Source organism: Hyperolius riggenbachi, chromosome 1, assembly GCF_040937935.1.
Source record: "Hyperolius riggenbachi isolate aHypRig1 chromosome 1, aHypRig1.pri, whole genome shotgun sequence".
Lineage (NCBI taxonomy): Eukaryota > Metazoa > Chordata > Amphibia > Anura > Hyperoliidae > Hyperolius > Hyperolius riggenbachi.
Genome location: NC_090646.1, coordinates 369,598,085 through 369,622,940, shown reverse-complemented (window position 1 = coordinate 369,622,940; position 24,856 = coordinate 369,598,085). Strand labels below are relative to the sequence as shown.

The window sequence follows — 24,856 nt, the reverse complement described above, 5'->3', positions numbered from 1 at the left end:
AATCTGAGGGGTGGGGGGGGTGATCAGGAGGGAGCAGGGGGTGGGGGGGGGGATAAAAAAAATAGCGTTGACAGATAGTGACAGGGAGTGATTGATAGGTGATTAGGGGGGTGATTGGGTGCAAACAGGGGTCTGGGGGTGGGCAGGTGGGGGTCTGATGGGTGCTGTGGGCGATCTGGGGCAGGGAATCAGTGTGCTTGGTGCAGACTAGGGTGGCTGCAGCCTGCCCTGGTGGTCCCTCGGACACTGGGACCACCAGGGCAGGAGGCAGCCTGTATAATACACTTTGTAAACATTACAAAGTGTATTATACACTTTGTATGCGGCGATCGTCGGGTTAACATCCCGCCGGCGCTTCAGTATGGCCGGCGGGATGTTGCGGCGGGTGAGCGGCGCCAGGCGGAGGCGGAGGATCGCGTCACTGATGACGCGATCGCTTTGCCCATGCCCCTACAAGGACCGCCGCCATTTGTCAATACGCGGTCCTTGCGGGGTGCACTTCCCGGCCGCAAATTGTATATACGGCGGTCGGGAAGTGGTTAAAGAGCCATAGTGACATATAGTAGAATGTAGTAAGTTAATCTGGATACCCACTTCTACGTTAATTAGTCTGGTATCAGAAATACTTCCTACATCTATATATTGCTGTAAATTAATATGTAGCTCCACCCTCCCAGTGGTGCTAAGCCTAGGCTGTTTAGCATGTGGAATTCTCCTCCCAGAGCATTCTAGGACACCAGGGCACATATGCAATTCACTTTTTCACCTGAGTTTTCTCCTAGATGACATTTTTTTAAACTTGTCAATTATAATGACTTTTAAACTACCAGTAAGCAAAAAATACTCAAAATAATTTGGATAGCACTTTTCTACCAACTTTTTGGTAGTATCCTTAGTGATATTTTCAAACTTGTCAATAAAATGTCCTTTAAAGGACTTACGAGGTGAAATCTTAAAAAAAGTCAAATACCTGTATGCTCATTTAAGGCACGGAGGACGCCGTCCGCGCCCTCCGTGCCGTTCCGCCGGGTCCCCTGCGCTCAATAGCCCCCCGGCCGGGTCCCGACCGCTCGGCCCGGGTCGGGCTCTCTTGGCTGCACAAAGATGGCCGCATGAGCCGGCCGCGGCTGCGCAGTCCGCTTAGCCGCAAGTGCGGCTGCGCAGCTCTAGGGCCAACCCCCCGATCCACGCTACAAGTTGCTTGGATCGGGGGGTTGGCCCTAGAGCTGCGCAGCCGCACTCGCGGCTAAGCGGACTGCGCAGCCACGGCCGGCTCATGCGGCCATCTTTGTGCAGCCAAGAGAGCCCGACCCAGGCCGAGAGGTCGGGACCCGGCCGGGGGGGGCTATTGAGCGCAGGGGACCTGGCGGAACGGCACGGAGGGCGCGGACGGCGTCCTCCGTGCCTTAAATGAGCATACAGGTATTTGATTTTTTTAAGATTTCACCTCGTAAGTCCTTTAACCCCCTTAGCGGTAACCCCGTGTGTGACACGGGGTAAGCCGCCGGAGGGTGCCGCTCAGGCCCTGCTGGGCCGATTGACAATTTTTTTTTTCAAACACGCAGCTAGCACTTTGCTAGCTGCGTGTTTGGTCTGATCGCCGCCGCCCACCGCCGATGCGCCGCTACCCGCCGCGGATACAGGCCCCCCCCCCCCCCCGCATACCCCTTGCACAGCCTGGCCAATCGCCGCCAGGCTGCACTATGGGGTGGATCGGGACTCCCTGTAACGTCATGACGTCGATGACGTCACTCCGTTCGTCGCCATGGCGACGGGGGAAGCCCTCAAGGAAATCCCGTTCAGAACGGGATTTCCTTATGGGCAAGCGGCGCTGGCGGCGGGGATGCCGCAGGGAGGGGGGAAGCATATAGCTAGCGCTAGGCTAGCTACATGCTATAAAAAAAGGTGAAAAAAACCCTCCCGCGGCCGCGCAGCCGCAGGAATTAAACCGCCAGGGGGATTAAATCACCAGCAAGCAAGAAAATACTTACAACAGTTTTTATAGCACTTTTCCACTCACTTTTTGGTACTTTTTAAATTGCAAAGTGCTGAAAAGTTATTCTTAATAGAAGATGAAAAATTATCTCCTAGGAGAAAACTCAGGAGAAAAAAATCAATTGCATATGGGTCCAGGAGTTGTTCCTACTGACTAATACTGGCTTTGGAAGACAAGCATAGAAATATTCCTCAGAGATCACCTGACAGTACTAAAGATGTCACCATTTATAAATGAATGCTGTAAAAAATAAGCAATTTTATTCATCATTACGTTATTTTCACTACAGTTCCTCTTTAATGTGAATGCAAGTTACATCAGAGTAGAGGTAAGCAAAATCACATTATTGTTTTGAATTAAAATGGACCTCTTGCTTACCATAATGAAAAAAAGAATTACTCCTGGATAAGCTTAAACTTACATAATGCTCTTCTCCTGTAGGTCTCAAAGCCAATGGACAGCTAAGGAGAGCAGCAGCCACTTAGAGGACACTTAGTAAGCTACTCTGGTTGTGTTTGCATACCCCATTCAGGGGTACGTTTGCCTAACCTATCAGTATGTTTTTGAGATGTGGGAGAAGACCAGATTGCTCAGAGTAAATCCATCCAAACATGGGTACAGCATGCAAATTACACACAGATAGTGTTCCCGTGGGGGATCACACCTGGGGCACTAGTGCTACGAGCTGAGACTGCTAGCCACTAAAGTCTGGTACCCTCTACATAATTTCTACAACGATTTTTCTGACGACCGGCGATTTTTTTTGAGCAACAAGCAATAGTTTCCGCAATCTAGTGACGTGGGTAGAGGTGCGCAGTTATCAGAGGCGTATCTAGAGGGGTGCAGGCATAGCTCATGCCATGGGCGCCACAGCATCATGGGTGCCATGTCTGCTCCTGTGCTGAGCCTCCATGCCTGCCCATGTGCTACGCCCCATGTCTACTCGTGCTGTACTGCCATACTTGCCCCTGTGCCTCCTCATCATTCAGACCTCAGATCAGATTGTGTTATCTAGGTCACATGGCTACTTAATTTATGTATGTAAGGTGCACGTGGCTTAGTGTTAGAAAAGAGGACAGAAAGGAAATGAGAAGAAATATTTCTGAAAAGGTAACTTCAGCAAAATCCCGAGCCCAAAACAAGGGCAACCATAACGTATGTACGTGAGAAAGGTAGCTATTTTTAGAGGCATAGGGGTCCTGACCGGGGGAGGGTGGGGAGGGGCACTATTTCAGTGTTTGCCATAGGCTCCACATTACCCAGATACACCCCTGGCAGTTATAAGAACAACGTGTGGCGACGGGAGGCAATAATGACTGGGACGGCGGATTGGTTCTTTAAAGGAGCACTATCGTGAAATAAGTAGGCAGTTAAAATCTGACAGAACCGACAGGTTTTGGGCCAGTCCATCTCTTCATGGGGGATTCTCAGGGTTTTCTTTATTTTCAACAGCATTTCCTGAGCAGCAGTTGCAAAGTCTAACTGACAAAATAGTGTGCAAGTGAGTAGGGAGGCCGGCTGGCATCTTACTATTTTGGCAGTTAAACTGCTGTTCAGGAAATGCTGTTGAAAACAAGGAAAACCCTGAGAATCCCCCACGAGGAGATGGACTGGCCCAAAACCTGTCGGTTCTGACAAATTTTAACTGCCTACTTTTTTCGCGATAGTGGTCCTTTAAGATCCCCGATCTGACAGAGAAACTGTCACTTGCTTAACGGAATGTTTAACTCTTCAGGCAGAAGAAAAAGAAAAGGAACATTTGTATGCTTGGCACTGTACATACATGTTTATCACTCCATATCACATGTCACCTCAGGTACACTTTAAGGAGGTCTGCAACTAGCCACTATGTCTGTTGTCATGGATGTACAATATATACAAAAACTGCAAATCCTATATGGAAACAAGGCCTTTATACACTTAACCAAGTGTGTTTAGATTTTTAACATTAAACTGATCTTTTGCATGGAAAAAAGACTGTGGTTTTGTCTCAAGATATTTCTCAAGCTTAGAAAGATGGAGACATATTGAGTTTAGATGGGAACAGTTGGTGTATGCAGTGTGTGAAAAAAAGCTTTGCGATACAAGCAGGCTGGCAGCACTGCAAGCTTTCTGAAGTGGTGTATCACAAGGAAATACATGTTTTTCCACAGACGCTGTAGGTTTTCTCTTCACTGAGGGAAGTGCCAATAAGTGAGGACTAAAGACAGCAATGATTTTCTAAGGATCAGTTGACATTTATCCATTCTGTTGTTGTCTGTTGCTTTACATTGTGGAAAAGTCCTGCCCCGTGACAGAGCAGGGTCATCCACCAGGCAACCTAAGTTGGTGCTTGGGGCCTAGTGGGTGTCAAGGGGCCCACCTGCCACCTTCTTTGACCTCTCTTTGCTTCAGATTACCAAAAGGACCATAAGGGGCCCCAAGTCTACTACCTTGCCTAGGACCCCATTACATCTTAATCCATCCTTGCTCTATGGTAGGGATAGTGGGACAGAAACGGACATAATAGTAAAATGGTGGAGTGCATTCCGTGTGGATTTTAATGGAAGCACAGATGACAAAGTTCCTGTCAGAAGCTTCCTGATCTATGCCATCTTGAAAGCCTGTCACTGGAAGGAGGGAGGGCAGCATAATAACAAGCACAATTTCTTCAAATTATTGACTAGCCGTTCTGTAATGTGGAGGACCTAATAACTATGGTGTAGGAGCTCATACAATGTTATCCTCTATAATAAAACCTAACTGTCCCACCCCTGCACTTCCTGTTTGTGTGTGTGTGTCCCGTGTTTTGCGCTACTGCGCATGTGCAGGGAGGGACGCAGAGACTGAGGAGGGCTGAGGGAGGATGGGTGAAAGCATTGGGTGGGTGGCGGGTGCGCGCATGCGCGGTGACTGCAGCGTTCATGGGGAGAGTGAGAGGGAAGGAAGGGGAGGGAAGTGGAGGAGAGGGGAGGTGAGGTGATTCAACACAGACCTAGAGCCCGTTTTGAAACGGGCTTAGGTCTACTAGTGGATTATAAAATGCTGTCCACACATGCCAGTATCCATCACAAACACCATCAGCTCCAACATGACACAACTGTACTTGCCAGCTTCTAGAACTCTGAAAGAAACACCAACCCCACAGAAAGAATTTTCACCTAGTAAAGGAAGCTATCCTTGAAACTGTAATCCTCAGTAAATTAAAGCAGACATAAAATGTTAAAAATGTTAGATACACTGTGGAGGGAAGCCTCTAGATCAGTGTTTAACAAACCTGTTCTCGTGACCACCCAACAGTGCATGTTTTGCAGGCAACCTCACCTATGTACAGCTAGGTGGATTCCATGTAGCTCAGACAATGGACCCTCTTCCTAGATGCACCCCCTCTTTGTATGAGCGCAGCTGCAATGCATAGGTACCAGAAGAAATCTGTAATGCATGAAGTAAAAAGCTGTGCACAAGTAGCTCCATGCTATTGCGTTGGTTGTATTTTGCGCCTGCCCAGGGCAGCCGCACACATGCAAAGAGGGGGGTGCGGCCACAAGCACAACAGGATTAATGGAGGGGCGTAGGAAAATCGGGAGAGCCTCTATAGACTATCCAGAGACTGAAGTAAGTATCTATTTTTTTTATTTTAGGCTTCAGCTAACCTTTAAAACAGCCAGTAAACACACTACAGTGCAGATATTTAAAAAAAACAATGGCGCACCTAAACAAAACCAATACATGCCACAAAATAGATGATCTAGCATAGTGTGAACCCAGCCTTATTGTGATTAATTCTGCCTGAAATCTTCTGCTTCCCAAGAGAAGAATTGACAATGTTAGATTAATTATCAGCCTATCATCAACAGCTGAGTGAGTACAGATCAGTGGTTTTACTTTGCACTGAGCAATAGTAAAATACGTGTGACAGTGGGTATGACCAATTATGATGCAATGTCAATGTCATGGTTAGAAAATAAAGTTCAGTGTGGAGAACCGAAGTGCATTCTCTACTTCTATGCAATTGTGTGAAAATATCTGACAGCCCTGGGCCATGTACATATATATGTCGTGCAGGAACATAGGGAGGTTCGTTGCAGGGTCCAGAAGCTGGGAAAGGTGGGAGTAGCAACGCAGTGATGACAGTAACAGTGCCCAGATGAAGCCCTACTGTTGTGAGGGGGCGTAACAATAGCCCCTGTAACCCTCGTGGTCACCGAAGGGGCAGGAGCTGTGGGTGGCCAAGCCTCCTGCACCTCTGCACCTGCAAGCAGAATAGCGCAGGGAGAGGTGTAATATTTACCAGTCCCAGCATTGCATATCCCTCCATGTCTCACAGACGCACATACTCTGCTGCCTTTCACCAGCTCCCAATCGCATGACTGATGCAAGTCACGTGATCAGGAGCCAGAGGGTGGCAGCATAATGTGAGAGGCTGCCAGGAAGCAGGGAGAAGCTCCCAGTGTTACTTCTTAAGTGCTGTGTGTGTGTGTGTGGGGGGGGGGGGGGTAGACTTTGGATTCCAGAAGTCCCTAGGACAATTGTTCAGGAGGGTGATGGTGCCTGGGTTTTTGTTACAATTCTGTTACTGTTGTGTGTATTCAATTTCACTTTAGAAATAGAGATGATTACAAGGCTGTTTGTAATGTGGTGATGTAGACTGAATGGAACACAGGTCCATGTCACTGCACAAAATAGGGAACAGTCAGGAAGGGAGTAGCCATGCTCTGCATCACAGTTGTACTTCATTGTTTATCTCATCTAAGTTATTGATTCTTTTCATCTACTCAGTCTAATTCAAGACAATGCACTTTCACTATGTGTTTATTTAATGATGACAATCGAATAATGGTCTTACCCCATCACCAGTTCCTATCTCCTCTTCTATAGCAATGGCAGTGTACAGGAAGCATAATTATGGGAGCAATGATTGTATTCATAGCAAAAGAATAACATGACTTAGTAGCCCTATTGATTTTTGTAAAGTGTCATTTTGGGTGTAGGTACACCCTTGCTTTGCATGTTTTTGTGTACATTATAGTTGTATTAATGATAAGGGCAAATATCACAATGTTTAGTATTGGGCATGCAGGCTCTTACATTTTAATACTTCAGTTCAGAAATAAATACACTTAAAGTACACCTAAAGCATTACTTGAATAAGCTTCTTCAAGCTGTAGATTAGGGCATCCCAACTGGGCAGGGGCGAGTATGGACTGCCCATGACCAGTAGAACAAAGCACTCAAAGCCATAGGCAAGCAACTTTGTTCTGGGCATGTGCAGACCTTACTTGTACATGCCCAGTTGGGCACGTGATTGGGAGCCAGAGGGTGGCAGCATAATGTGAGAGGCTGCCAGGAAGCAGGGAGATGCTCCCTGTGTTACTTCTTAAGTGCCGTGTGTGTGTGTGTGTGTGTGTGTCGGGGGGGGGGGGGGGGAGGGTGTTGGGGGAGAGACTTTGGATTCCAAAAGTCCCTATGACAATTTTTCAGGAGGGTGATGGTGCCTGGGTTTTTGTTACAATTCTGGTTACAGTTCTCACTGGACACGGTTTAATTACTTTTCCCATGTAGACTTTTCACATATACTGTACTGTACTCTAGCTGTTTCTTTATCTGCCTATAGTTCAGCTTTAAACATGCTTCACTGAGGCTGTGTTGAGCTTTTGCATCACACATCGTCTTTTGTTGTTTTCCAATCAGTAATAGGTGTTGTCATCTGTCAGGAATCCTACACAACATAAAACAGATTCTCATAGTCACTCGCTAAAAAGTTAATTATGTAGTCTCTTGGATTTACTTTGTATTGCTTTTACTAGTATAGGGATTGACTAGGTGAATACAGATTACAAATATTTTAAACAAAATGAAAATGTAGAATAATTATCTATATATAGGAGACAAATTGCTTTTATGGTCTGTAAAATAAACTAACTGCCCTGAATTAAACAAGAACCACCCACTGGGTTTGGAATGGTGTCGTGTCACCTCCCAATCCCTGCACCTATTGGTAATGAGCATACAGGATTCGAGTCTGAATAGCCGAAAGATTACTCCTATTCTTTTAAAGGGAATCTGAAGTGAAAATAAACTTGTGATATAATGAATTGTATGTGTAGTACAGTTAAGAAATAGAACGTTAGTAGCACACATCTGAGTCTCAGATCGTTTCCAGTACAGGAACAGTTAAAAAACTTCACTCATTATCTATGTATAAGAGCTTCTCTGAGCTCTCCGAATAATTTAGTCAGAGAGCAGTGCTATTTTCTGAAGCACTTATTCATGGAAAAAACAATGAAAGACAACTTCAGATAAGATTTTACTACAGATAAGTTTAAAGGGTCATTAGCTCTGCTCTGTTTCATAGCTTAAAATGCAGAGCGTAGTTTGTAAACTGCAAATATGGAGAATGATGCAATGTTATAAAAATATATACACACCTGAAGCATAGATAGTATTTCAGCAGCTTCACACTGAACTGCCCTCAGCCAATCAGTGAGGAGCAGGAATGTGGGAGGGGAGGTAACAAGCTTCCCTCTCCTCTGCAATGTACCAAATAGAGTCAAGCTGACTGAGATAAGAGTTATTACGGCAGAAACATTTGTAATTAGATTGGAGTGCTTGCAATGCAGGGTCAGGTTGTAGACTGCATAATAAACACAGAGCAGTGAGTAAATGGAATTGGATTTTATGGCCGACAATCCCGCTTTAAGCACTTCTATCAATTTTTTTCTTTTGCACCTGGAGAGAGATTGCAGTGTGTTACTGTGTGCTGTTAACTGTGTTGTTACATTGGCACAGCACTGGGAATTTTGCGCACATCCCAAATGAAGAGGGGGGAGGAAGCGTTTATTAAGTACCAATATACATAGCTATAAGTGATTTCTGCTGTTGCCAATGTATTCAAGATATACCAAAAAGTGGTAACTAGTAGGCTGTGACAATTTCTGAAATGGTTACATCACCTATATTATAAAATGTCCTTATGTTTGTTGCAAATACACACACACACACACACACACACACACACACACACACACACACACACACACACACACACACACACACACACACACACACACACACACTTTTCCTCTTTTGTAAAGAGTCTTTGCTCGCGTTTATTTGCAGTGTCTGTTTTCTAAGCACATTGTCTTGGCATGCTTCCTAGTTCTGAAGAATCCAATTAGGTAATAACCTCATTACACCACATATTAGGCTAGGCTTTCATATTTTTTCCTTCCTAACTGCTGTCATATGTCCACCACTAATGCCCGAAAAAATATGCTCTGAAATAATTAAGGCCACAGTGGAAGTACGTTGTCCCCCATGCATATGAAATCTTTAAAACCGACATAGCAATGTTTTTATAATCATTTAGCATTCTTATTTGTTATCCTGGGAAGATGTATTGCAAAGCAACATTCAGTATATGTTATACACCATACGTTTGTGAAAAGGTGTTGGGCTGTCTTTATTTTGTGTTCAGTACATCAGCTGGTAATACAATAGATTTGTATACCGTAAATCAAGGTTTCTCAAATCTTTTCTCCAGAGAAAACCAATCTAACCTGACAAATCTAGATTCATATCTGCAAATTCTATTTTCATTGCATTTTTTTGTCAGTTGGAAACAGCTATTTTCCACAATGCAACAAGTATCACAGACAGGAAACTGCCAGAAGTACCACGGTACTCAGAGCTTCTTGTGGGAGGGGTTTCACCACAATATCAGCCATACAGCGCCCCCTGGTGGTCTGTTTGTGAAAAGGAGGAGATTTCTTATGTAAAAGGGGGTATCAGCTACTGATTGGGATAAAGTTCAATTCTTAGTCGAAGTTTCTCTTTAAGGACAAGTAAAGGCAGTGGCCTGGAGAGCCGGGCCATGACACACCACTCAGTGACTTTCAAGCTACCCACTAGGGATCTTTGATTTCTCCACTGTTATGGCTCATTGCTTCTCCCAAAAGTTTGCACAAAGCTTTGAACACATGCTAGTTAAGTTGAGGCAGCCATTTGGGCCATCTTGCTCGAGAATCTAGCCTGTGTACAGCTGGCCCCATCATTGGCCAGGTCTAAAAACAACAGCAACTAACAAGTGTATTGTCCCCCATTTCCCCTGCTCACTGGAAGCCTTGTGTCGTGCTGTCATCCATTCTTCCCTCTCTATAACAATAGTACATGTTGTTTAGCTATAGCGCCATGTCTATAAAAAAAAAAATCATGCTTGGACCTGTTGTCCTAACCACCACATCCCGATAGCTACAGGAAACAGTAAGGCTTGGTTCACATGGACTTCTGCGGGCATTGGCCACCGTCATTTACCACTGGGATTGAGATCAATGGGATTGTTCATCTTAATGTGTTTACCATTGTTTGCTGGCAATTACGCAAATGGAAATAGCTGGGATGCTGCATATTATGTGGAGGTTACTATGTTGGAGGTTTCGGCCATGCAAGAACTGTTTTTTGGTCTACTGTGTGAGCTTGTTATGCTGGGAATACACCATGAGATATTTTGGCAGAGAGATGGTTCGATAGATAATTTCCAACACATCCGATCGTTTTTCTGATCGATTTATCATATAAGTGAAAGTAAATTGATAAGAAAAACAATTAGAAAATCGATCGGACAGTAAATCTGCTGAAAATCTTATTGTGTATTCCCAGCATAAGGAGCTATTCAGGCCTAAGCCGCTAGATATCACAGAACTACTATGTCTCACTCAGCAACACACCCTCGTAAATACCTGAAATCAATATTGCTCTTAATGAACACTGCTTGATTGTTAATGGAGGATGCAAGCAATACTTGCTGTACAGAAACACTGTTCAGCTATAGTATGATCAAGACAAGACAAGACAAATAACATTTATATTGCGCTTTTCTCCTTGCGGACTCAAAGCGCCAGAGCAGAGCAGCAGCCACTAGGGCGCGCTCTATTGGCAGTAGCAGTGTAAGGGAGACTTGCCAAAGGTCTCCTACTGAATAGGTGCTGGCTTACTGAACAGGCAGAGCCGAGATTCGAACCCTGGTCTCCTGTGTCAGAGGCAGAGCCCTTAACCATTACACCATCAGCCAACTGCTGATGATCAAGCAACAACAGGGCAAGTATGAGTACAATGGGTTCATCCATCACTTGTTGTTTAGCAACCCACTATCAATCATCTGACAGATGATTAAATTACATCGTGGGGCAGCTGTACACATGTTAGATTTTTGGTTGAGATGGCACTAAACAATAGGGATGATCAATGAGATGCTACATTTTCTGAGTTGATGCAAATGCATGCACATATGTATGCAAATATATGCAGTTTGAATATGGACCAATCCATTTAAACCCAGATTTAAATTGATTGGTCCATTGTTGAAGCTGCATATATTTGAATAAAAAATTTCATAAATTCTGAAAAATTGGCATCTCTTTGATCATCTCTACTAAACAATGACCTCCAAGGTTGACTTGTCTCTGGAGTTTGGATGAGGCTTAAAGTAAACCCGAGGTGAGAGTTTTATGGAGGCTGCTATATTTATTTACTTTTAAGCAATACCAGTTGCCTGGCTATCCTGCTGATCCTGTGTCTCTAATACTTTTAGCCATAGACCCTGAACAAGCATGAAGCAGATCAGGTATTTCTGACAATATTGTCCGAACTGACAAGATTAGCTGCATGCTTGTTCCTGGTGTTATTCAGTTCAGACACTACTGCAGCCAAAAAGATCAGCAGGGCTGCTAGGCAACTGGTATTGCTTAAAGGAAACAAATATGGCAGCCTCCATATCACGCTCACCTCGGGTTCCCTTTAAAACTATCACCCAGCACAAAGTTAGCAGCAACGGCACTTTGATCACTTTGCTAATAAATATCTACTGAAATCTGGCTAAAAATGAAATGGCACAAGGAGATAAAACAATCATTAGTCCACAATCGATCACAATCTATGTGAATGACAAGTAGTGTTCGGCCAGCACAGGGTTTAATTTCCTGGAGTGACTGCACAGTCGCTTTAATGTTGCATTCACTCTGTCATGGTAAATGCAGAATACTGCAGACTGTGCAATTTTTAAATCCTACTAATTATGGAGTTGTTTTGGTCTAAATATAGAGGCACAATGGACTTGCATACACAGTCATTTCAGATCGGAAAACATTACGTTGACATTTTAATTAATTTAAGAATACTGCTGTGCAGTAAAAGCATCGTACATTTTCCTTTTCATGGCAATGCATCTGCCACTCAGGATACAGGGAGAGAAAGAAATCACGAGAAAACCCTTTATGTATTATTGTAGTTAAATAAGTAAAGCTTTTTACCACAGAATGCAATGAGTGTTTGAGAATAAGTTATAAAGGAAACCTTTCAGGAGACAAAAGTATGGAGGCCGCATTTATATAGTATTGACACATTATCTGCAGCACTATACAGAGATTTATAAGACCTACAATCCTTCAAAAAGGGTCGCAATCTAATGTCCCTACAGCACTCTAGAGACCATTTAGGGGATGAATAAAAGTACCAGTATGTTTTTGTGGTGAGGGTTAAATCCAGAGCAACCCAAAGAAACCCCAATGTTGCCTGTGTCCTCTGCAGGGAAGCGGCACCTTATACAGATCGGCACCCCGGCCAGGGCCGGATTTACAGCTCAGGAGCCTGTAGGCACATAAGCTCCGGAGCCCTAAACTCCGCCCCATAACAGGCCACACCCATAATGCCACGCCCTCTTTTCTTAATAAAACCACACAAGTAATACAAATATTACCAAAGACAAGTACCAACAATACCCAGATACCAACAATGTGCAGATATTACCAACAACTAAGGGAATTTACCAAATTTAGGCTATTACTAGGAGGAGACAGTGGCGGTAGGTGGGTGGGAGAGCACAGCAGGTAGGTATAAAGGGCACAGAGAGTAGTCAGTTGGAGTATGTAGGTGAGATAATGCAGTAGGTAGGTATATAGAGCAAAGAGAGCAGTCATTGGGGGTAGGTAGGTGGGAGAGCGCAGCAATTGGGTATAGACAGCACAGAGAGGGGTCAGTGGGGGTAGGTAGGTGGGAGAATGCAGTGGGTAGGTATATAGAGCAAAGAGAGCAGTCATTGGGGGTAGGTAGGTGGGAGAGTGCAGCAAGTGGGTATAGACAGCACAGAGAGGGGTCAGTGGGGGTAGGTAGGTGGGAGAATGCAGTGGGTAGGTATATAGAGCAAAGAGAGTAGTCAGTGGGGGTAGGTAGGTGGGAGAGCACAGCAAGTGGGTATAGACAGCACAGAGAGGGGTTAGTGGGGGTAGGTAGGTGGGAGAATGCAGTGGGTAGGTATATAGAGCAAAGAGAGTAGTCAGTGGGGGTAGGTAGGTGGGAGAGCGCAGCAAGTGGGTATAGACAGCACAGAGAGGGGTCAGTGGGGGTAGGTAGGTGGAAGGATGCAGAAGATAGGAGCAGAGAGCAGTAAGTCAAGGTAGGAAAGTTGGTAGGTGGGAGGTTAGAGCAGGTAGAGGGGGGAAGTCAGCGAACGGAGCTGAACTCAGAACTTCCTCTGTGCGCTGCGTAATATGTTGGCGCTTTATAAATACAATAAATAAATACATAACAGCATAATAACCTTTAAAGAATAACGATTTTGTTACAGCTGATACAAATCCTAAAATACATCACCAGTGTTTCTACTTCCTGCTTTCATGGAAGCAGACATTTTGTTAACATCCTGTGCTTACTAATGAGCTTATCTGCCGTGGCAGGGGAGAAATTTGTGATTAGACACAGATAATGGGGAATTACACAGGCTTAACTCTAAATACATACAGCAGGGTGCAGGGTTTCCCTTCTGTCCTGTGTAAGAGACTGAGAGGGTATTAGACAGGCTACACCCTCTACTTACATACAAGCTGCATTTCTCTCTGTCCTGGGCAAGAGTTCAGGTCCACTTTATGGCGGCAGCGGCTCCCCCAGGTGCCAGAGTGGGCGGGGCTCCAGGTGGAGGTGGGGGGCCGTCAGTAAGTCCTTCTTTTGCCCAATATCCCGAGCGGCTGAGGGAGACTTGGGGGGGGGGGGAGAGAGAAGAAGTACTTGGGTGGTGGAGAAGTACTCAGGTGGTCAGTGGCAGCAGGGGCAAGAGGGAGAGACTCGTTTCAAAGGACGCTCCATGCGTCCAGCGTTGACGTCACTCAGCTGCGCCCCCTGCATCCTCTCCATGGTCAAGCGCTGTAACCATGGAGAAGACGCAGGGGGCACTGCTGGGTGACGTAAACACTGGACGCATGGAGCAGGAGAGCAGAAGTCGGCAGGGCGGAGGTTTTTGTCTACCTGCGCTCCTGCTGGATTATTCCTCCTCTCCCTTCCATCATGGCTCTGGGCATGCTCTGGGCATACCAGCGCAGCCAGGCAGGCTAATTTCGCTGGTAAGGGAGTCCAGTCCCTCCGCATCTTCTTGTCCGCCCACGTGGTATGCCACACTCCTAGGACTCCAGAGAGGAACAATCGCTCCGCCCCCCGCCGCCTATGCACGCAGCCTGCTGTTCACTTGCAGCGCTGCGTGTAGGCATGAATAGGACAGCCGGTGGGCGGGGAAGTGGCACGTAATGACAGACTGTGTGTGTCACTAGCCGCCCGCCCCTCACTGTAGTTGCGGCCGCGGCTACCAGAACATGGAGGAGGCGGCGGGCGGCGCTGGTATTAGTGTTGCGGTTTTTTAGGTTTTTAATACGACATGATTTAACCCCGCCCTTTGCTTAATCAGGCGCCTGTAGGCACGTGCCTAGTGTGCCTTATGGTAAATCCGGCCCTGACCCCGGCAGAAGCATCCGGCTCCTATTAGATTGCAGAATGATAGCAACATTTAAAGAGGAACTGTCATGAAAATCTTAACATTTAAAACACATAAAAATAAGAAGTACATTTCTTCCAGAGTAAAATGAGCCATAAATGACTTTTCTCCTATGTTGCTGTCACTTACAGTAAGTAGTAGAAATCTGACATTACTGACAGGTTTTGGGTTAGTCCACCTCTTCATGGGGGCTTCTCAGCATGGCCCTTTTATTCTTTATATAGACATTCCCTGAAAAAGATTTATGCAAACATGTTGGCCAGCCTCCCTGCTCGCTGCACATTTTTTTGGCAGTTGAACGGAGCAAATGCCATTTACTAAGTGCTTTTAAAAATAAAGAAAACCCTAAGAACCCCCCTATGAGAAGATGGACTAAAACCTGTCGGTAATGTCAGATTTCGACTACTTACTGTAAGTGACAGCAACATAGGAGAAAAGTAATGTATGGCTCATTTGACTCTGGAAGAAACGTACTTCTTATTTTTATATGTTAACATGTATTTTAAATTTTAAGATTTTCGCGACAGAGGTCCTTTAAAAATGTATATAGAGGTAAGCCATTTTTTCTACACCTATACACCAATTTTTGGGGCACCTCTTCCCTCCCAGTGATATCCCATAACCGCTCCCCAATCTTGGGGTGCTGGTTGTGTTTTGAGTGTCCTTTTGAATCCCCATACCTATATTTTTGGGGAGTACGACCTGTGCTATTGAAGAGACAAGACGGGTTTCTCCACTGGTGAATATAATGTGGTTGTCGGTCTTGTAACCCACCTTTGTGAGTATCCAGCACATGTAATACTGCCCATAGCCTGGATATACTACACTATCAGCGGCTCCCGGAGTCCCTGTCTTGTTTTATCTCCTCTGGAAGGTCCTTGGACTCTACTGGCCACCACACCTCCTTCATTGCATTATATATGATTCACTTTATACATCAACATTTATATCACGTTGGCTAAGGTAAGGGGTTAGCAATTTGCAGTGAGAGGAATGTTTGTTCAATTCTTAAAGATGACACTATTTGCATGGAGGTTGTATGCTTTTGTGTTGCCTTTCTCTGGGTGCTCTAGTTTTCTCTTACAAAACAAAACAGTATGTGTAGGTGAAATACCAATTCTCCACATTATCCCTGACGCGTAGTAGTAACAAGATTTGGAGCCCCGGTTCGGAGCAGCAAGCAATGTGATGCATTGTCTGTTCCTTGTAAAGCAGTGCACAACAGTGTTGACATAATATTAAAGATAACATACAAAAATGGCAGCACAGTGAGTGGTTAGCAATTCTGCCTTGCAGCTTTAGATTCCTGGGTTCAATACCTGCTAAGCACAAGGATTTCCTCACACATTCCAAAAACAAGTTAGTGAACTAACTATCTGCTCTCCGAAGTGTCTACAATATAATAGGAAGATTTAAAGCAATACTGATCAAGCTACAAAAAAATGAAGAGGGAAGGCTCTGGATCCCATAGAGCTTACCCGATCCTGTCTCCATTCCCTTGTTCCACCACTGGTAAAGTTCTTCAACCAGCTTGGTCAAATACCTCTTTGGCCCTCCTTGGGTAACCTTTTTAAGTAATTGCACATCTCGGTACGTTCAAAGACGAGTGGATCCCTACTACGTACGCACAAGTCTGGGATTGCGCATGCGCTGTATGGATGCACCTGTCTTCAGAAGGACTCTGGGAGGTGAGTGCTTCCTGAACCCTGCCAAGGAGTCCCAAAGACACCGAAATTGAGTGGTGTTGTGTCCACAGGCCGCATGCTTGCTGCAAGTGGTTTGTGACATAGGTGAGAAAGCTCTAAAAAAAACTCCAAGTTCCTCCTTCTTAACTTGAAATTAATTATGAAAAGTCCTCCACCTCCGTGGGCTTACTCCATTACCTCTGTGGGCTTACACCCCCCTAGTGACCAGGCTATTTTTTACAATTTAGGCCACTGCAGCTTCAAGGCCTCGCTGCATTGCCGTACAGCTCAGCACACTAATGACACCCCCCCCCCTTTTCTGCCCACCAACAAAGCTTTCTGTTGGTGGGCTCTGATCCCTACCGGCATGTTTATTTATTTGTATCTTTTTTAAAAATAAATATTACTATTTTTTTTCTATACACCCCTCACTCACTCCCCCCGCCAGCCAATCACAGCAATCGGCTGTTATAGGCATTAGCCTATGTGCCTCCAGAGGGGACGGCCGTGTCACACGGCTGTAACCAGTACAGCGTTGCCTTAGATCGCAGCGCTGTACAGTATAAATAGATGGCGGTTTCCCCGTCTAACAGTCTCCTAGCGGCGATTGTCACTGGGAGACTGATGACGGAGTGGAGCTCTGTCATTTAAGCGGAGATGTGCGCCCATCGGTGCATGCGATCTTCTGCAAAACCCCACCCCAGGACTTGACGCCAATTGGCGTTAGGCGGTCTTGAGGCTGCCACCGCATTCACACAGATTGGCATGACATGGTCATTTGGTATTTACACATTCTGTCAGGTATCAGTTGTGACAAATACTCCGTTTTGGTATCTCTACTCCAGGTTCCTTCAATTCTGACATGCTAAAATTAAACATGACAAGTTTTAAGACCTGCACGTAGGTTCTTTTATCCATTTGCTCACACTTGGGCCAAGCTTCTGGCTATTCAGGCAGTGCAGATCAAGTTGGGGAAAAGAGAGACCAGTGCAGGTCCAATTAGGGGAAAAAAAGTAGTAAGTAGGAAGATTCAGAGGTCTACGGGTAAGCGTACTCAGCCACAGACATCCAAGTGGAGTTAATGTACTGGAGAATGGATTTGAGGGACCTTTAAAGCTCATTTAAGGTTTACTCAAAGACATCTACACTTAAACTAAAAAAAACAAGCTTACACATACACATTTTGAGTACACACAGTTAGAGAACACGACAATTATATAGACTGATGCATGAATCTATGAAAGGAGAGACAACAAAGGGTTATGAATAGAAAGGATAAATGAAACACAAGGGTATACAACAATAAAACAGAAAGGTCATACCTTTGAAGCAACAGCTATATGATCTGTTAAAACACTGAGGGTGATAAAACAACACAAAGAAAAACGGAGGAAAGCAGATTATTACAGGAAATAAAAGTGGGCATTCAGTATTGCCATGACTTAAAGTCATAAGCCATGATTTATGACATATATAACTATTGATGCCAACACAGGTTGTTTTAGGCAATGTCAACATTGCAGTTTGGTCTGCAGAAGACTATTATCAAATGTTATTAACTTATGAGCTCTTTGCTGCAGTAAATGGTATTTCTACCAGAAGAACTGCTTTTGTGTTTTGTTTTTTCTGTTCTTGCAGTGTACTTTTACAAGCTGTTGTGTAGAAAATGAAAGAGCTGGCAACTAGATTGCTGCCTATATGGTTATTTCATATTTATGAGACAAACAAAAAGCCATACATATTTATAAACACTACCTGTAAAGAGGCAGGACAATTTTGCAGATGTTAGCAATGACGAAAAATATATACGGCGGCTTACCAGACAGGAAAATGACTTGAATTCAAGATTATAAACAAACCTACAAGCTTTCTTAGTTCATAATGCTCTCTTAAAACCTTTTTCTTTCCTTCTAGATGGTTGGAGCAATGGTATACATGGCAGAGATCTCAATCTGAGAGTCAGCGCTCCAGTGATTATGTTTATTGAAGGTCCATAGAAGAAAACAATTATAATGTTTCATGGCCATGCAGTGTCCCTTTATAAAGGCATGAGATTTAGGGGTTCAATCCCCAGAGAGGCTGTCACAAATACAGCACATTGAGGGCCTTTTTCCACTAGCAATCGCTAGCGTTCGCGCTGAACGCTAGCGATTGCGATTCAGCAAAGTTCCAAATTTTCCCGGCGATTGCAATTGCGATTTTGCTATGCAATGCACTGCCTAGCAAAATTGTGGCAAAAATCGCTCCACGGCACAATTGCGCTTAAGTAAAAAACGAATCGCAGTAGTGGAAATTACCTACCACAATTCCTATGTTATTAGGCAAACCATAGCGATTTAAAAATCACTAGCAATTTGCGATTTTGCGATTCAGCATCACAATCGCCGCTAGTGGAAAAGGGCCCTAAGAGCACTCATAGAAGAATTTGCTTGGTTTAGCTACAGCAGAGTATCCGTGACCCAAAACACTGGTATTGTTTTCTTCTTTGAATCTGAAACAAAAGTATAATAGGAGTGCTGAATCCTATAAAGCGTACTTGATTTACCAGCACCAGGGAAAATGAGCGCAGGGAAACTGCTGATAGTAGAAAATTGGTACATCTACCGATATTCTACTATTTACAGTGTTAATTTTTCATAATAAAATATTGGTAAGTCTTACTGATCTTTTACTATAGCTACACCTAACCCTAATATCACACAAAACCCTCACCCTCCCCAACACCTAACCTTAACACCCTTCCTAACACCTACCCCTTTACCCCACCCCCCAGCACAATCCCCAGTCAAGATACCTAACACTTAACCCCCCCCCCCCAACAAACTCTGGTCCTGACACCTAACACTCGACGTATTCTCCCCCCCGCACAAACATCAGTCCTGATGCCTAAAACCTCACCCCACCACAAACTCTGGTCCTGACACCTAACACTTAACCCTTCCCCTGCACAAACCCCTGTCCTAATGCTTAACAGCCCCCCTGGAGAAATTCTGACGTCTAGCACTTAACTCCCCCCCCTCCCCCGAACAAACCCTAGTCCTGACGCCTAACACTTAACCCCTCCCCCGCATAAACCCAGGTCCTGACGCCTAACACTTAACCCTCCCCCTGCACAAACCCCAGTCTTGATGCCTATAAAGAACCTATTGGCGCTGATTCCGCCGAGCCTGCCACTTCTGGGTCTCAGCGCTTGTTCCCAGCTGATGACGCTGCCGGTGGCTCACAGGCCGCACTTCCTGATAGGTGGAGGCCACCTTCCCAGTACGCCCTCTGCAAAGGTAAACAGTAGTCAGCTGACTCCGGTCAGCTGACAGAGCGGTGTCAGCTGATTCTACAGCTGACACCTAGGCAGGGCCTTGCTGTGTGATTGGTGGTGCGGAGTGTGGCCGGCCACTGATTGGATGCTGCATTGTATTTAAACCTGCAGAGTGCTCCCAGTCATCGCCCGTGATAAGTATAGCTTTGGCTAGTTGCTGGGTGCGCACTCAATTGTTACTGATAATCTGGATATTGACCTTGGCTTGTATTTGACTACTTTGTTGTGATTAACCTCTGCTCGATTCCTGGAAACCCTTGCCTGGACCAACCTCTGCTAGTTACTGGACATCCCTTGCTCGCTGCCAGGATGACCTTGAACTGTTACCGGATAACCCTTGCATGCCACTTGAACTGGACGATAAATATAACCCTACTTTCCTTATCAGTCCACTAGCAGTGTGCATATACTCTCGCATAACCATTGTCACATATCATCTGGAACCTCTGCTATCTGTTGCATAATCTTGCATGCAGAATGTCATAACTTGCTTTAATTATTACCTGTTGCTATACTGCATGCAAGTTTGCTTGGACTATTTTACAACTCAGGTCAACCGGTCAATCATCATTACTGTTAAATAACTTTGCATGAGGACTTGTCATACCCGGATTGCTTATTGCCTGAATTCTGCATGTGATACTGCGGAACTGTTGAACTGTGTTACTAGCCTCAGTAGTAGTTCCTGGTGGTATATCTGTCTTCTACGTCAGCTTGTATGCCTTGCTCGCCTAAGTCCTAATTAGGACCAGCTAGTGGTGTGCCAGGCAGGGACAGTGTAGGTGCCAGGCAAGGATAGCTAGGTGAAGAGCTAGACCTTTAGCCTGAGACATACATGCTGACTCCGAAAATTATACCACCAAGCCTGACAATTCCTAACCCTTAACCCTTGACGAAAAAACCTGCAATATATGGTAAAAATATCGCAGACGCCCAAACCACGGCGATAAAAAAAGGCAAGAAGTACACTGCAAAATCAGAAAATATCGGGTGCCACCCTGCTCCTGAATTTCCACTTTGCAGATGTATCAACAGGGAAAAAACAAGACAACGGCAAACGGCTGTCCATTCATTCGAATTGACAGCGCTTAAACAACAAGCACTGTAGCCATTGTTTAGCGCTGGTTTAGCAACCATTTGACCCAACCCATACAAGAAAATTATTAAATGCACAAAAAAGCAAAAGGAAAGTTCTATACTCCCTTATACTAGCCATGTAATGTGCATAACACTGCAAGCAAGCATATGATGCATAAATATATCTATGACTCGAAAAACATAGTCACATAGTTATTTGGGTTGAAAAAGACATACGTCCATCGAGTTCAACCAGTAAGCAAAGTACAACTTACTCCCTCACATATCCCTGTTGATCTAGAGGAAGGCGAAAAAAACCCTTACAAGTTACAAGGCATGGTCCAATTAGCCCCAAAAGGGAAATAATTCCTTCCCGACTCCAGATGGCAATCGGATAAAATCCCTGGATCAACATCACTGGGCATTACCTAGTAAATGTAGCCATGGATGTCTTTCAATGCAAGGAAAGCATCTAAGCCCCCTTTAAATGCAGGTATAGAGTTTGACATTCGACTTCCTGTGGCAATGCATTCCACATCTTTTAATCACTCTTACTGTTAACACCTTTCCTAAATAAATGGCTGAAACTTTTTCCTCCATGCACAGATCATGTCCTCTAGTCCTTTGTGAAGTCCTAGGGACAAAAAGCTCATCCGCCAAGCTTTTATATTGCCCTCTGATGTATTTATACATGTTAATTAGATTCCCTCTAAGGCGACTAAATAAACCCAGTTTGTCTAACCTTTCTTGGTAAGTGAGACCTTCCATCCCACGTATCAATTTTGTTGCTCGCCTCTGCACCTGCTCTAAAACTGCAATATCTTTCCTGTAATGTGGTGCCCAGAACATACATTTTTAAGGGCAAAAATGTACACGTCACTTATACCATACACAGAATACAAAAAGCCATGAAGATGCTCACCAATGTGACAAAAGTCTTAAAAGGACTAGAAAACAAAAAACTAAAGTTAAATCGGACCAGATGCAGGCTATTCACATATACAGGGACGTCGAATAGGATAAAATTCATATATAGACTCAGATTTGAAACAACTAATGGAATAAATTGTAAGTTCTAATGAAAAAAAAACACTTTAGTTGCAAGTATACTAGTAAATGTGTTAAGAGAACCATTCAAAAGATATCTAACAGAGCTTCATTTACCACTAAAAGCAATCAAAATTCATACCAATGACAGGCTACGCCCCACTTCTAGATAGCTTCAGGTCACCAGCAGCAGAAGCTTAATCATAACAATAGGATGTGGGTGTCCACCAGCTTGTCATTACCAACTTTGGCTTGTCCTATTTTTGAGGTTTACCATTTGACCTAAATTGCAGCCTGTACAATACCTACCTACTTTCAGATCTGTTCTTGTATATGGACTCTTTCTTTATTGTGAGTTCAGATTTTCATCATTTCAGAGGTTAATGGTTAGAGGATAGGTATGAAGAAGTCAGATTTAGGAGTTTACAGGTGGTTTCATGAATGAGGTAGGGGATGCTAGGGTTAGACACTGGAAATGGGGAGAAGTGTAGTGGGAGAGTAGGAGCTGTGGCAGCTTGCACAGGTGGTGGGATGAGAGTAAACAGAAGAGGGAATGTAGACGAACACCTCAGCAAATGGCAAGGGTCTAGATTGCATAATTTACTGCATCATGCTCCGTCTCCTTTTATAATTAAAGCAAGGAGGAGGAGGAGGAGAATAAGCATCCTATCACCCATAGCTGAATCACCCATAGCTGATTTCATAGGGGGAAAAAAGGCAATGGCTCATATTGACTTTTCTGTGTATACATCATATTAAAATGTATTATGGTATTTAAACTCCTTATATACAGGCTGAAAATAGGGTGTGAGTTCTGTAATGTCTACAGAAGCATTAAAAGTATTGCTAGTATTTGCTAATATCAAACTGTCTTGGTGAAAGACCCATGTCATATCATCAAGGATTGTCTTTATATGTGGTAAGAAGACCCGCGCTTGCTCTAGGCTATGCCACAAGTAACAATCAGAGCAGTCTGTGGCTCTTTTCAAATTATTTTTCAACACTACAAGGTATTTCGTTGTCCAGCACGGTCTCCTATAAAAGTTGGGCCTTTCTTTGATCTTGCAGTAGCAGATGTTAGCAGAGACCTGCAGGATGTTTAAAAAAAATCAGGTTACCATAACTAATGGCAGGCATTTGCACACGGGAAAGACAAAGATATTCCATTGTATTTGGCAAGTCTTTCTTAAGATTCTAAGATCACAAGAGCTTGGCTGGAAACAAAAGAAAACAGCTTTGTGTATTTTGCATGTTGTGTTTACATTGAATGCAAGGCATTTACTGGTAGATATTCAATTCTGAATAGGTAGTATCATCCAAAAATAATAAATTGCCAAAAAATAGCTAGTGCTCCAAAAATATATGTAAACCCATATTTTTCTAAAATAGGACCCTATATGCAACCCCCCCCCCACACACACACACACACTTTTTTTACCTAGTCTGGGTGCATTTGCCTAACTACAGGAACAGGAACTGTGCAGTACCAGTAAGCTTTTTGTTTGGGAGGGGGGGTAGCTACAGTAACAAGCTTATCTCAGCATTCAAATACGATTTTATTTAAATAGGACACTATGAGCCAGAAGGTAATTGACTCCACCCCCGCCCCCTTTTACCTTTGATGAGTTAACACAGTGATGTAGCCTGTTATCTTGGTGATGTTTGTTGTCGGAGGGGCAGTAAACTGTGGCAGTAGGGAGGGAAACTTAACACTAAGCTGGGTGGGAAAAGAAGAAGAAAGGGGCATAGGTGATGTCACTTTTGGCAATACAGAGAAACAGTAATGATGGAAACCAGCAGAAATATTCTTTTCTTTTTTTAACATACCTGTATATACTTGCATATAAGCCGACCCGTGTATAAACCGAGGTACCCACTTTTCCCTCAGAAACCAGGAAAAAGTGATTGACTCATGTATAAGCCACCCCCCTCTAATATCGCCCCTTCCACGGTAGCCAGATGTTCCCACTGTGCAAGTCAGCCCCCCTCTCCATAGCCAGATGTGCCCCAAGGATGATACAGCTTTGTCTTAAGACTCCACTAGATGTCGTCATAGATATGAGACACAGCGATTGCCACACAGGAAGATTCCCTGATCATTGCACCACTGACACGTTGCTTGCACGCTCCGCTCCAAAAGCCAGGGGACACAGGTAGTCTTGAGCAGTGCACTCGGCACACCAAGTTGCAGGGGATGGAGGGCACGAACACAGCAGGGAGCCACCTTGCAAGAGCAGAATCACTATGTAACGATTGTGGAATTCTCTCCGTGATCAGCGCACAGGATGTGCGCTGACACTGCGGAAATCCTCCACAAGCTTTTTTTTACGTTTGGACTTAGAGGCTTTGGATGGCTGCTGTTTGGAAGAGGATGAGCTGTTAATGCAAATCTTTGCAGGCTGAGAGATTTTACACTGAGTAGATGGAACAGCTGATTGAGCTGCCGACAACAACTCGTTAAGGGGATATGGTAACTGAGGTAGTCTCAGCCAATTATGAATTGTAAAGGTCAAAAATTCCAGGGGTCTTTGACTCAGGGTGGTATGATCTAACACATAATAAGCCCACTTTAACATTTCGCCCCCAAACAGAAGGTAGGCCATTTGGGGTGCCCTGGTAGATACTGGGGTGCATTGGAATTCAGGATTCATTAAAAGTTTAGTGCACTCAGACAAAAATTCATCCGCTGTTTCAGGTTCTAGATTATTAAATCTCTTAAAGGTACAGGAGCCATACTCGAAAAAGTCATACAAATCGGAAATTCCCTCTGCGCTGGGAATTTTGGTTGGGCTGGTCATACTGTAACAATTGTGGAATTCTCTCCGTGATCAGCGCACAGGATGAAATCCTCCACAAGCGTATAATTTGCGGGAACCCAGCAGAAGGTGCAATGCACCTGTAGAGGGAAATTCCTGTCGGCAGGTGGAGCTGTGGAGTGCAGA

The 24,856-nt window shown here is 44.4% G+C and overlaps 1 protein-coding gene across 2 annotated transcripts in view; it reads right to left on the bottom strand.

Moving 5' to 3' along the window:
- PTBP3 (polypyrimidine tract binding protein 3) overlaps window positions 1-24,856 on the bottom strand; it is a 250,368-nt gene that overhangs the window by 171,636 nt on the left and 53,876 nt on the right. Inside the window, exon 1 of one of the 2 annotated variants that reach the window (XM_068234301.1) lies at window positions 17,797-17,817. The exons of the other annotated variant lie outside the window; for it this stretch is intronic. The gene's annotated coding sequence lies outside the window, so the exon portion shown is untranslated. Of the gene's footprint in view, window positions 1-17,796; window positions 17,818-24,856 lie in introns of those variants that run through there. 2 annotated transcript variants of the gene reach the window in all.